We start from the raw sequence: 13,380 nt of genomic DNA, 5'->3' as shown, positions 1-13,380 counted from the left end.
TAACAGGAATTCCGTCTTCAGAATTAAAACCAGTGAAAACAAAACTGATAACTGAAAATTAAGGCAAAATATTGTTTTGCCAAATTTCAATAGGTATAGACATGTCAAATAGGCAAATTTATAAGACTTGGAAATCAGAAGAAGGAGAACATGCAAGCATGGCAATACCTTCCCAGAGTAGGGTAAAAGACCTCTTTTTGGGAAAGACCACTTTTCTTTGGCATTCTGGAAAAATGGCAATAGTTTTTTGGACTACCCCATTTTACTACAGCATGATGCAATGTGAGGGCAGTAACAAGAACCCTGCCTTTTTAGTCAAATTTTTACCAATAACTTGTCAGCATAAATTAAAAATGTGGTCTCTATTTTGACAAGAAAAGAAAAACTTATATTTAATATTTTTGATTTATAAAATAAATATCAAGCAATAAAAGATGCATTTAAAGAATAAAAAAAAATCAGCTTTCTGTTAATATGTGAATAAAACTGAAACACTTAAAGGATATATACATCAAAATAGGATAATTGGTATTTCCAAAAAGAGAACCTTGTAGTTGTAGGTAAGTCAATAAACTAATAATTTCAAGTGTTTGATCTTAGATAATTATAATAATTACCATATTGATGTATAGCTTAGATTTTTAGCTTTTTTCTGATATATACAGTTCTTCTCAATTTCTCTTTGGTAAAAAGATGTGAGGGTTTTAGTTTTACATAATTTTGCTCAACTGGATGCTGTTTTTTTATCCTATGTTTTTGGCATAGGATTCATTACTGAAAGTTTCATTTTCTTAACCTAACCCCTTTCCAAGATAGCCAAAAATTGCTAAACTAGAATTTTACCAGATACATAATAGTTTTTTCTCCAAATAATTGGAGGGTAACTGCCCCCATTCCCTCACAAAATGATGCCACTGCTCTTTTGAACTAAACACTGTAATAACAAAAGAGTCATAGGCTACTATTAGATTCTCCATATAATACTGTTTAATTCATGTCAAGAACACAATTCTTACTTCATAAGTATTCAGAAAAATTGCAGATAGCCATTCCTAAAAGCACTTCACTTTACATGACCATCAATCCCCCCCCCCCCCCTAATGTGCAAATATATAGCCCAAATTGTACATTTTCCATATATTTTTCTGTTTATAGATTTCATAAATGTTGCTTTGGTTCAGTTTACAGGTAAAGTTTAAACAAAAAAGTGATCAAAATGCATAGGAAATATGTTTGGGATATATATTTGTACATTTGAAGGAGGGGGATGGTGAAGTAAAATGAAGCACTTTCAGGAATGATTAACTACAATTTGGCTGCATATTATGAAGTGAGAATTGTTTTCTGAACATGTTTCCTTCTCAACAGATCTAATTATAAACTGATACCAGGCAATAGTAAAATTCTAGATAAGGGACTTTTTGCTATCTGGTCCTTGGCTATATAGAAAAGCTTGCAGATTTTGTTGGTTTGCATTATTTTTTGTGCTTACTATTTATCAATAGTTGTTTTTTAACATCAAGTAAAGCCAATTAAAAAGGTAAATCAGTGAACTTTTTTTTTACATAGACTAGGGCTATAACTAGCCTAATTTTGGAGCCCTGGGATGTGACTGTGACAGTAGTGATCATTATATTAGGAAATAGTATTGAATGGTAAATTTCTGTTTTTTTTTACCCTATTCAAATGAACCTTCATTCAACTCAATCCTTGTCCAATTTCAACTCTCATTTAACTCAAATCCACTCCAACCCAGCCCCTATTTAACATAACCTTCAATGCAACCCAACCTGATTTTACTCTACAACCTTTCATCAACCCTCTTTAAATAACAATATACCCAAAAAATGTAATTCAACCCGTTTTATTGCAAGTGATAAAAGATGACTTTAATGGAAAGGTCTTTATTCATTAGTTGATTCTTATCTTAGTGTTTTTTCTTATGCTGCTTGAATACAAAACTACCCCTCCCCTTGTCTAAAAAACAAAATTTATCCCTCTGTCTTATATATTTAAAATTAGCAAAACTCTGCATGTCTAGGGCCCTAACACACTTGAATTTTATGGTTGGAGTAACATATGCAACCTAGGACAGAGAAAGCCATATAGATCTATTTCTGAAAGTTTCTTTCAATGTATAATAACTTCCATGGTTAAACAGATGGGTAAGCTTGTTTGTTTTTCAATTCATTTATTAGCTGAAAGGTAACTATTTGGCTCACCATTCATTACTGTTTCTGAATATTATAACTGCTACCTTTATAATTGTATCCCAGCTCCTGTCTATCTAATGCCAGGATTTAGTCATAGGCTATTACCTTAATTTGTGCTTTGGAGTAAGTTAAGACACATCTTGATCTGTCAATTGCTCTGTACTTGATGATGTGGATGCTCAAACATCAAATGCATCCCATTGGTACTTCCAGTTAACACTATTCCATTTGACATCTAGTAAATTCTTGAAAGCTTAATCATTGGGTTCTGAGACTGTTGTATCTGAGAGACTATTCCAGTGGTTTACTACACAGCAGGAGAAAAAATTGTTGTTTGTCTTAAGTTTTCACAGATGGCTTGAACATCTTCTTTGAATGTCCCCTCTTGTCAGTGCCAATATTTTGGGAAGTTGACAAATGAATTGGGGGGGGGGGGATCTTGTGAAGTAAGCTTATATATTATAAGCATATCAGCTCTTCATCATCAGTAGACCTGTGTAGATAATTTCAGCTCCTTCAAATGTTCATCATAAGGCTTGTCTCTCATCTTTGTTACTGCCTTAGTAGCTCTCCTTTGCACCCCTTCCAGAAGCTGTATGTCACCCCTGTATCCTGGTGATGCTATGCACATTCCAAAATAAAGCACCAGCATGACAAGGGCATTGTACAACCTCATGAAAACACAGGGAGACCTACTGGAAATAGTTTTTTTCAAGAGTGCAAGGGCAGAGTTTGCATGAGACACAGTCTTCTTGCTGTTTGAATAGAATTTACAATGGTTGTCAACAACAATTCCAAGATTCATTTGTTTGTTCATGCTTTGCAGCTTTTGAATGTTGTTTACAGCTGGATTGTCCATAGTATAATTGAAACCTGGATTGAACTTGCCAAAATGTATGACATTACATTTGTCAGTATTGAAACTCAAGTGCCATGTTGTTGCCCAGTTTTGAATATGGTTGAGATCTGCTTGTAGTGACTCATGGTTGACTGCACCAAACAACTTTGAGTCATCAGCATGGAGAGTGAGATGACTTGTAGCTAATTGAAAAATGTCACTTATATAGATACTGAATAGGGTAGATCCCAAGACACTACCCTGCTGGACACCACTGTTGACTCCACATCTCTTAGAGAGGATTGATTCTCCTTCGTTAGTAAAAAGCCTCACTCTCTGTGTTCTATCAGTAAGAAAAGCTGAGATCCAGCCCATAAGGTCCCCTTGAGATGTGTTTATTTTCAGGTGCAGATGTGGAACTTTGTCAAATATTTTTGCAAGAACAAGTAGCAGGACATCCAGAGGTTGGGCCTGATCAATCAGGTCTGTTATTACATCCATAAGTCTCCAGAAAATTCGTTTCTACTGACTTTTCTGGTTGAAATCCATGTTGGCTGGGCAATAGTATCCCATTAAGTTTGATATGCTTCATGCCAGAGGTTTCATGCCACTCTTTCCAGGATTTTAGCAGCAACAGAAGTTATGTTTATGGTATGGTAGTTTTTTTTTGTGATTTTTTTTTTTTTTGAACAAAGGGGTGACAAATGCTAATTTCCAATCTTTTGCTACTTCCTTGGTGCATAGGAAGACTTTGAATACTTGGAATAGTGGCTAAATATATACAATTTTTTTGGTTTGCATTTGTCTGCAGGGGCAGTCTTTTTGAGTACTGTTTAGATAAATGTATCTTTTAATTCTTAAGGCAATTATTAAGGATAAAGGGGGCAGAAACTGACATATCCTTTGAGACTGAAAAACCTAAATATGCCTCTTGGATTTGAGTTGGGTTATAAGCCAAGTTGGAATTATGGTTCAGGGCCATAACCTATTTTCTAGGAATCCTTTAAATCTCATAAGTAGGAAAGGTGTTGATATATGAGGTTGAAACTATCTCCCCAGACCTCCATTTGGGTTGTAGATCTATTGCTGCAAGTTTTATTCACCTAGATAAATAACTTCCCAGACCAAGTTTTGCTTAAGAGTGCCTCTCTTGCAAAACAGTTCTTGTCAAAGTAGCACCCAGGATTATAACTAGGAAATACCCCCCCCCCTCCACTTTTTAATGCAGACAGATTGGCATGTTGCACTTTGTTTGAGCTGAAATCATGGAGGGGCTTTCAATTGCATGATAAGAAAATTAAATTGGGCCATATTCCCTTCAACAGCCCCCTGCTCCTCCTACTGCCAATTTTTAGATGAAAAGTAGACATGTTGCATCTTGTTGACATTCAAAACATGCAATAGTTTAAAATCTATGATTTGAGGCAAACTTTAGTGCCTGTGTTCCTCCATCGCCACCTCCACCACCAAAGTTTGAGATGCTTCATGACAGAGGCTTCATGACACTCTTTCCAGGATTTTAGTAGCAGCAGAAGTTATGTTTATGGTATGATAGTTTTCTGCTGTGATTTAATTTTTTTTTTTTTTTGAACAAAGGGGTGACAAATGCTGTTTCTGTGTTCCTCCACCACCAAATTTTCCGTAGAAAGTTAGCCAGGCCTTTTTTTCATTAATCAGCTTAAAATCATGGTGCAAGTAGCTTTGACTAGTGGGACATTAGAACAATGATTGTCAGGGTTTCTCAAAAGTTCTTAGATCTGCTTGAAACTTGTGGAGCAAGGAATTTGGACTAAGGGGACCCTGGGATTTTATTTTATGAGGTGTATGTCACCTCCAAGCCCCTCTATCCTTCACACCAAAACGTCTAGATTCAATTCGAATTTAGTAGAGAGTAACCAAAATTTAGTAGAGAGGACCTCTACAGCCCAGGTGCTAGAAGGCTTTAATGTTTCATTATGCAAGGGATTTCTATTCTATCATGAGGACTGACTTGTTCAAGAATTGTACCTTGGATTACCCTGGGCCATGAGAATGAGGATTCTCAGAGATGTACTCTGCTTCTCCAACTTTTGTACAAAAGTAATTTAGATCCACTTGGAGCTTATGGGAGGAGCCGTTCAAAGGGGGAGGGGACAACCGAGACAGCTGCCCTGGGCACCGTGGCTGGGGGGCGGTGGTTAACTTTGATAAAAACTTTCACTCTAGGAATGGCTCTGGGCATGGGGTAAGTAGTTTTGTATTAAATAGTAAATTGTTTATGCAGCAATCACTTGTTGATAGAAATGCATCAGAAACAAATAATAGGTATTGTGCTTTGAAACAAAATAATGTAGCCTTAGCTTTTACTAAATAATTTTTTTTATTTTAGAGATAACATCATAGATTGGGTTGGGTATTATGTTTTGGGATAAAGAAGTTCAGTTTTAGCCAGTGCCAGATTTAAAGCTTTGACGGTTTTAGGCCCAGGCGTTTTTGCGAGATTTTTGGGGAAATCTCCGAAAATTCGGAGATAGTAGAAGCACTGAACAGAGCGCAACTGATGGGCCAAAAGTAATGAAACAGAGAGGTTATACCAGACTCTCAGCTGCCATTCTTGACAGTTTATAAGACATCTGACAGTTTATAAGTGGGTACAGAATTCCTGTGTTGTTTTGAAATCCCTTTTCTGTGAATAGGCACGGCGGCGGCGGAGTGTACCTGGCACTTTAACGATAAATCACACCAGTCCAGGTTTTGTACAAAAAAAAAATAATCACTCAGTGATAATTTATTGCACCCCATGTGTGCCCACAGGCCTGGGCCTAGTCGGCTATTGGTAAATCCTGACCTGGTTGCTGCTGAATGCTGCTGACCTGGTTGCTGCTGTATAGATCTTGAATTTTAAAAGTAATAACGTTAGTTAGTGATTAAGTTGTTTTTGAGTTGAAATAGTTTGCACTGAGACCATCTTAAAGGAGTTTGTTGTTTCTTTATGAAGAGTGTCTTCTCAGTCTGATTCTTAAGACTCGCTATTTGAAAAGTATGAGGGATTGACAAATACAGGGCTTGATCGATCGCGAAGAAACAAAGGTTGTTTCTCCAGTACTATAGTCAGGTGAGCCAGCCTAAGATTGCAGGGGCAATCAGAGGTTGCAACCCCTCTTGGAAATGCGAAGACATTTAAAATCTGTTTAAAGGAGAAAATGAGAAAAACCCCATTTAAATTCCGGCAAAAAGAAAACTCCTGGTAGTAGGGTGAGTTTTAAACTTCGAATGGGATTCTTCTGAAAATATGTCGATTAAACACGATAATATTCACAATTTTGATTGTTAAACTCCACAGAAAATTGCAAGATAAGTTTATGGAAGAAATTGTTATCATGGTCTACTGAATATTTTGATCTCTGTAAATAAGATTAGTGTTTGTTTACTGAAAGTATTTCCTCATGTCTTATTTGGCTTATAGAAGACAGTGTGCTTTATATTGTGTTTTTATGGTTCCGAATCAACTGAAGTCAAGGTGAGATATGTTATTTGGAGTTTGATATTATGAACAACATTTTTTTTTTCCAAAGGCCAGCAACCAGGGACGCCAATTTGCCGGAAGGGCTATTGGGGCTACCCAATCCCCTAAGTATCTTTTACTTAGGGATTTTCCTTGTCTCATATCTTTGTCATGTACTTGCGATATTTGACTAAAATTTTGGATGCTATTATCATACAGGGTTGCCACTCGGTGAGAAAATCACTAGATTTTGTTGATTTTGGTTTCATTTAGTGATTTTCTTCAATAATCTGGTGATTTTATGTGCTGATTTAGTGATTTTTTCCTTAGGCAATATAGAAAAATCCCTAGAAATAGTGATGGATCACTAGGGGTGGCAACCCTGTAATCACAGAGTTATAAACTACTTTTAACACGTCTTTATTGAGAGGAGCTTATTTTACCGGAAATTCGCCAGTTTGTCAAATTTTGTTGTCAATACGAACAATAAGAGTCAATCTGCTATCTGCAAAATATGTTCCATGTTTTATATTACTCTGGCATATGCTAATGCCTAATTCTTGTCTTGACAAATCACCTGCCGAATTCATGAACAATATAAACAAGGAAGAGCTCGTATGTCTGGATGCCGTCCAAAATGAATCATCTCTGAGCAGTTGAGAAAAGAGAGATAGAGAAGAATAATTTATTTCGGACTCTGTTGAATGCTGAGTCACGAGCAGTTGATGAACAGGTAGACGGCCGAATTGAAATATCGTTTGAGAGATGCTGATCGATGGGCTTCTCGTTTAAAAAAAAGTTAGAAAGAAAGATTGATTGTCACCTTTTTGTTGACTAAGTTGCCTTTGAAGCTCTCAGAAGCACACCTAGATTTGGAATTGTTATATAGATAAACATTTAGGGAAGTATTGACTTGCTAGGATGGTTTAGGGTCTAGATCAAGCATTTACTAATTTGTTCTATAGAAAACTTCACCCCAGTTCCCATTTTTTGCAAATATTCGCAATAGGTGGTATGGGTCTAGATAGTATGATTTGCTATGGCATGTATTTCTATATCCCCCCTGCTAAATTTTATTAAAACCGAAAAATGTGTACCCAGAGCTAGACCATCGTTACAATCAGTTAATGTCTAATGAAAAATAACTTTTTCAAGCTTCAATAACTTTTAGTGAAAGCTTTTTTCCAGTAATATATTTATTTTCTGACCTATGTGTCTGAAAATTTATGGTGTGGTGCGTGTCGAACTGATCATCTGGATGTGCCCCCCTACAGATATTTAGTAGGGCTATATAAGCAGAGGTGGCTTATCGAATCCGGCTAAGGTTCTGCTCTACGATTTTGTCGATAGTCATCAACTTCGTATTCTTGACTAATGACTGCAGTACATGTAATATTATGAGAATTCGTTTTTTTTTACGAGGCAATTGTGGAGTCAACGAACTTCCGTTGGTTTCCTGAGATTCAGGGATTTTAGGTTTCTTAAGCTAAGTTCTCACAGAATTTAGTAAGTTTTGTCAGGCGACGGGTAGAATGTACCTCCCCCCCCTCGCTTCTGAAAAAGCTGTATGTTGGGTAGTAAATGACTAACGCAACCACATTTAAAAAAACCTTGGGCCGTGGCCCCCTAGCCGCGGCTAACTGAAAGCTTTCTCCAATCTTACCTTCCTGTTGAACAGCCTTGCGCCCATCTAAAGGACTTTATTAAAACAATTTTGGTCTTCATTCTTCGGATAGATTTTCAAACTATGTTACCTTGCCTTAACATTGAAGTTGTGGCAAATAAAGGCAACAAGGGCTTTCCGAAACACCAGGATTCTTGCGGCAAAAACAGTGTTCGTTGCAAAAGCCCGAGTTGGTCCTACTTAAGTATTTTAGGCTATTTTTCAAAAATAATTTCAAATTGAGAGCCTGATATTTTAAGCATCAGCGTTGTTACTTTTAGGGTTGTTATTCACAAAATTTTGTAACTAAAGAATCTCGCAAAAAAAAAAAAAAAAAATGATCACAAAAATAAGAAAATTGTCTATAAAGTTCTATGAAAAAATGTAGGTTTCTTGAGTAAATTTGTGTTCGTGTACACATAAATTCAACACATTTCCATGTATAAACATTTTTCATTCGATTTTGCACACTTGTTCAGAATTCAAAAAGACATTTGACTTTTACTTGTATTAATTTAAAAAACTTTTTCTACAAGACAAGTTTTTCAAAGAAAAGTAAAGAGCTCCATTAAGCCAAGAATGAGCAAACGTACAGTAAAATTCTCTTCTGAGTACAAAATTACAACGAATCACTATCAATAGATTAATAAAAATCAAAACGAACAGAAATTAAATTAATAGCCGAGTCAAACTCAAAACGAGGAAAAATTAACATGAGTAGGGCTGATAACCCTTATGCCTCCTCAAGACTAGAACACAATTTGCGCTTTACTAAAAGAACAAACAAACAAATGACCGTGGATCTGTCAGTTTAATTGACATTTCTTCCTTACGGTTTTGATAATTTTTCATTTATGAAAGCAAGAAAGGTGAAAACATTTCAAACGTATTTTGTTTTCTATCTCAAAATTTCTATAAAAAAATGACTATCCCAAAATTATGGTTGGATGTGTTTGGAGAAAGGGTGGGCGTGGGAGGGGTGTTAGTTGCCCTCCAATCACTTTCGATTATTAAAAAGAGCACAAGCCCTTCCAATGTCCAATCGAATGAGCCCTTTTCGAAGTTTTTACGACAACTCCTTCGATACGAAGTGCCATTGTCTAAAAAAAGAGAAAAAATACATTGTGCCCACATCGCTCTTTATTCTATCTGAGTTTGCAGCGAACATCTTACTTTTAATAATTTCGTAATCAAATCCAATTTAATTTGTTTGCCTAATTTCTATAACCCATAGTTGTCAGGTTGAGAATTAGGTGTTTTTGGGTTGAAAATAAATGGAATCTCGAAAATTGTATGTACTTGGTGACAAGGACGTATCCAGGACTTTTGTTTGGGGAAGGGGTTACAAAAAACTTTGGTACTTGTGCACTGATTGGTACACACCGCTATAGACTGTATCAAGGAAACCAGACACGAAACCCGCTAACGGGTATTTGCAATAGAGGAATGGAATGCAAAGCGTAGTTTTCTTTGCGTTTACAATATTTAAACTGTTGTTTCTTGGGGTTTAGGGGAGGGGAAAACCTAGGTTAGGTTACGTATTTAATATATGCTATGCTTTACCCCCCCCCCCCTTAATATGCAAATATATAGCCCAATTTTTGTTTAAACTATCATATATTCATCCTATTTTTTTATTAGCATTAACCAAACTTGACTTCTCTCGTGTGTACCATTTAGTGCACAAGTATCAAAACTTTAAAAACGAGTCGAAAATTTGTTTATTTGCATTTTGTTACGTTTTTATGGGTTGACAAATATTTTAAGTGGGGCAGATACCGACCCCCAATCAGTAGGGGAGGGGGTCTAGTTTCTTCGTAAATGAGTAATTCCAAAGTTGAGTATTCCCAATAATTTTGGTAAGTAAATCCTTTTTTGTCTCACGGCTAGGGGAAAGAGTTGAAACTTTCAGGGGTATTTTTGTGAGGGTGAGGAGCAATACGACTTATAATTTTGTGCAAGGGGAGGGTAGAAATCTGATATTCGCAAAAGAGTGTACGGGTGGTTTTTTATTCTTTTTTGTATGTCTGTCATCCGACAAGCCTAGCTGTTAGCGTGATTATGGTTGCAGCGGTAGCTAACCCCTTCCGTACAATCCCCCTCCCAGCCCCCTTAGTAAGTTTCATAAATCGTCTGCTCATCAGTAAGCTACTGAAACATTATCAGGCTATCACACCATCGTAGATAGATGTTTAATGGCTTAATTAAAAAACTATTGCTTTTATTTACTAGGTTTTTAAAAATTCTACCATCTATTAGGTTTTACAGATTTCAATGTTCACGAGTTTCTGGATATAATTTGCGATGAACTCTTCGTCATAGTTGTAGCGTTAGCTGCAACCTAGTAAAGAGCGAATCACGGCCTATAGTAACTAAAAGTTAAAAAATGTTAAAACGGTCCTTTTTTCTTCTTTTTTCTAGGCCCAGCGGGTTACTAAAATATCATAGAAAGATGCTTAAGAGGTCATTCAAAAGCTGTTTTTCGTACGTGGTTTATAGATTTCGCCATTTGCAAGTGCAATATGTAACTGAAAAAGGCACTTTTTATGCCGTTTCTCGAGGGATGGGGCTAGCGGGCTTCCAGAACATCCTAGATAGATTTTTGATGGCTCATATAAAAAATATTGCTCATATCTATGTTCTTCCTATAAATTGAACCATCTAGAAGTTTCAAATTGCACTTCAAACGATGCTTGCTTTGCCATGTCTCGAATTGGAAATCTGAGACCTGAGGGCGAACAGAGATGTTTAGAGTGATGTTTAATGGCTCATTTGAAAACTTTTGCGCATATCTGCGTAATTTTTATCAATTCTACCAGTCGTAAGTGAGATATAGCACTAAAAACACTTTTGGTGCTACTTCTTAAGTGGAAAATCTTGGAGGCATACAACGATATCATTGTACTAATTATAGTCCAAAACCCTTAACTGAAGGTTTGCAACAACACCTCCCGAAAATTCCTACTCCAGGCCCCCTTAATAAGCTACACAATTAAAGTCCTACAAACACCAATATATTAATATACATTATTAGAGGCGTGATTCTGTTAGTACAGCGCTGGACTTCAAAGTAGATTATCATACGTTCGATTCCAGCTTGTTTTTTTTCCAATCATGGTTTCTCCCTTCTTGTGATTAATTAAAAAAAACTTTTTCCACAAAATAAGTTTTTCAAAGAAACGTAAAGATCTCCATTAAACAAAAATGAGCAAAAATAAAATCAAATAATCTACCAAGCGTGAAACTACCACTAATCAGCATCGATAAATAAATGAAACCCAAAACGAACAGAAAATATAATAAATAATCGAGTCAAACTCAAAACGAGCAGAAATTATTATAAGTTGGGCTCAAAACCCCTATGCCTTCCCAAAGCCAGAACAAAATTTGCGCTTTACTGAAAAAATATAAATGTTTTACGTTTATAACTTTAATAAATCAAATAATATTAACATTTTGATTACTAAATATCAATATATATGTATTAAACTGACAATGCACATTCTTTTTTATTTTTTCAGTAAAGTGCATATTTTTTCTGGCCTTGGGAAGACATAGGGGTTTTGCGCCCAACTTATGTTAATTTCTGCTCGTTTTGAGTTTGACTCGGTTATTTATTGTAATTTCTGTTCGTTTTGGGTTTCATTTATTTATTGATGCTGATTTGTGGTAGTTTCACGATTGGTGAAATAGTCGAAAGTGATTGGAGGGCAACTAGCCCCTCCCACGCCCATCATTCCCCCAAACACATCCAATCAAAATTTTTAGATAGCCATTTCGTTCAGCGTACGGTAGTTGATTTCCACATATAAAACATATTTTTGAGGAGGACACTTCCCCACAACCCTCAGGGCAAGGATTATAAGTTATGCCCTGGGGGCATAGAAGGTTTTTATTGGAATCATTGTCGTAGAAACTTGAAAAAGGGCTCATTCGATTTGAAATTAAAACGGTTAGTGCCCTTTATAATAGTCGAAGGTGATTTGAGGGCAACTAATCCCCCTCTCACGCCCACCCTTTCCCCAAACACATCCAATCAAAATTTTTAGATAGCCATTTTATTCAACGTAGTTGAAAGCTGTCGAAATCAGGTCTTTAAGGATGACAACCCCTCCCCCCAGAGCCCTCAGGGCAAGGGTTGTAAGTTATGCCCTGGGGGCACATAAAGTTTTTATTGAAAGCGTTGTCGTAGAAACTTCAAAAGCGCTTATTCAATTGGAAATTGAAAGGGCTAGTGCCTTTTTTAATAGTTCAAAGTGATTGGATAGCGACTATCGCCCCTCTAACGCCCATCATTTTCCAAAACACATCCAATCAAAATTTTGAGATATCCATTTTGTGATAACCCCCTCAGAGCCAATTCAATCCACCACCAATTCAATCAGCCACCAATTCCCCAAAACATTCAATCAAAGTTTAGAGACACCATTTTATTCAACGTAGTTGAAAGTTCTGGAAATTATGTATTTAAGGATGAAAAACCCCCCAGAGCCCCAAAGGCAAATATTGTAAGTTCTGCCCTGAGGGCATATAAGGTTTTTATAGATAGAGTTGTCGTAAAACTTCAAAAGAGACTCATTCAATTCGAAATTGAGAGGGCTAGTGCCCTTGTTAAGAGTGGAAAGTGATTGGAGGGTAACTAACCCCCCCTCTCCCGCCTACTACTCCTCCAAATACATCCAATCAAAATTTTCAGATACCCATTTTGTTCAACGTAGTAGAAAGTTCTGGAAATTAGGTCTTTGAGAATGACTCAAAGACCTAATTTCCTCAGCACTCAGGGCAAGGGTTGTAAGTTATGCCCTGGGGGCATATAAGATTTTTATTGAAAGTTTTGTCGTAGAAACTTCAAAAGGGCTCATATTTGATTGGAAACTGAAAGGGCTAGGGCCATTTTTAATAGTTGAAAGTGATTGGAGAGCGACTACCGCTCCTCTCACGCCCATTACTCCTCCAAATACATCCAATCAAAATTTTCAGATACCCATTTTGTTCAACACAGGACAGAGTACTAAAAATTAGGTCTTAGAGGATGACAACAACCCCAAAGGCCCTTAGGGTTAGGGTTGTAATTTATGCCCTGGGGGCATATAAGGTGTTTACAGAAAGCGATGTCGTATCAAAAAGGGCTAATTCGATTGGGAATTGAAAGGCCTTGTGCCCTTTTTAATAGTCGAAAGTG

At 36.5% G+C, this 13,380-nt stretch overlaps 2 protein-coding genes across 5 annotated transcripts in view; one reads left to right on the top strand and one right to left on the bottom strand.

The window, feature by feature from the left end:
* Positions 1 to 13,380, bottom strand: part of LOC148955395 (uncharacterized) — a 284,254-nt gene that overhangs the window by 102,204 nt on the left and 168,670 nt on the right. The gene's annotated exons all lie outside the window — the stretch shown is intronic.
* Positions 1 to 13,380, top strand: part of LOC148955397 (dual specificity protein phosphatase 8-like) — a 110,931-nt gene that overhangs the window by 1,490 nt on the left and 96,061 nt on the right. Inside the window, exon 1 of one of the 4 annotated variants that reach the window (XM_089101948.1) lies at positions 3,580 to 3,702. The exons of 2 other annotated variants lie outside the window; for them this stretch is intronic. The gene's annotated coding sequence lies outside the window, so the exon portion shown is untranslated. Of the gene's footprint in view, positions 1 to 3,579; positions 3,703 to 4,570; positions 4,598 to 13,380 lie in introns of those variants that run through there. One more of the 4 variants, XM_089101954.1, reaches the window with a different exon arrangement.

This window comes from Artemia sp. Qi Xiang Cuo, chromosome 2, assembly GCF_049724085.1.
Source record: "Artemia sp. Qi Xiang Cuo chromosome 2, ASM4972408v1, whole genome shotgun sequence".
Classification (NCBI taxonomy): Eukaryota; Metazoa; Arthropoda; class Branchiopoda; order Anostraca; family Artemiidae; genus Artemia; species Artemia sp. Qi Xiang Cuo.
The sequence above is the reverse complement of the archived record's forward strand: the minus strand, read 5'-3'. Positions and strand labels throughout refer to the sequence as shown.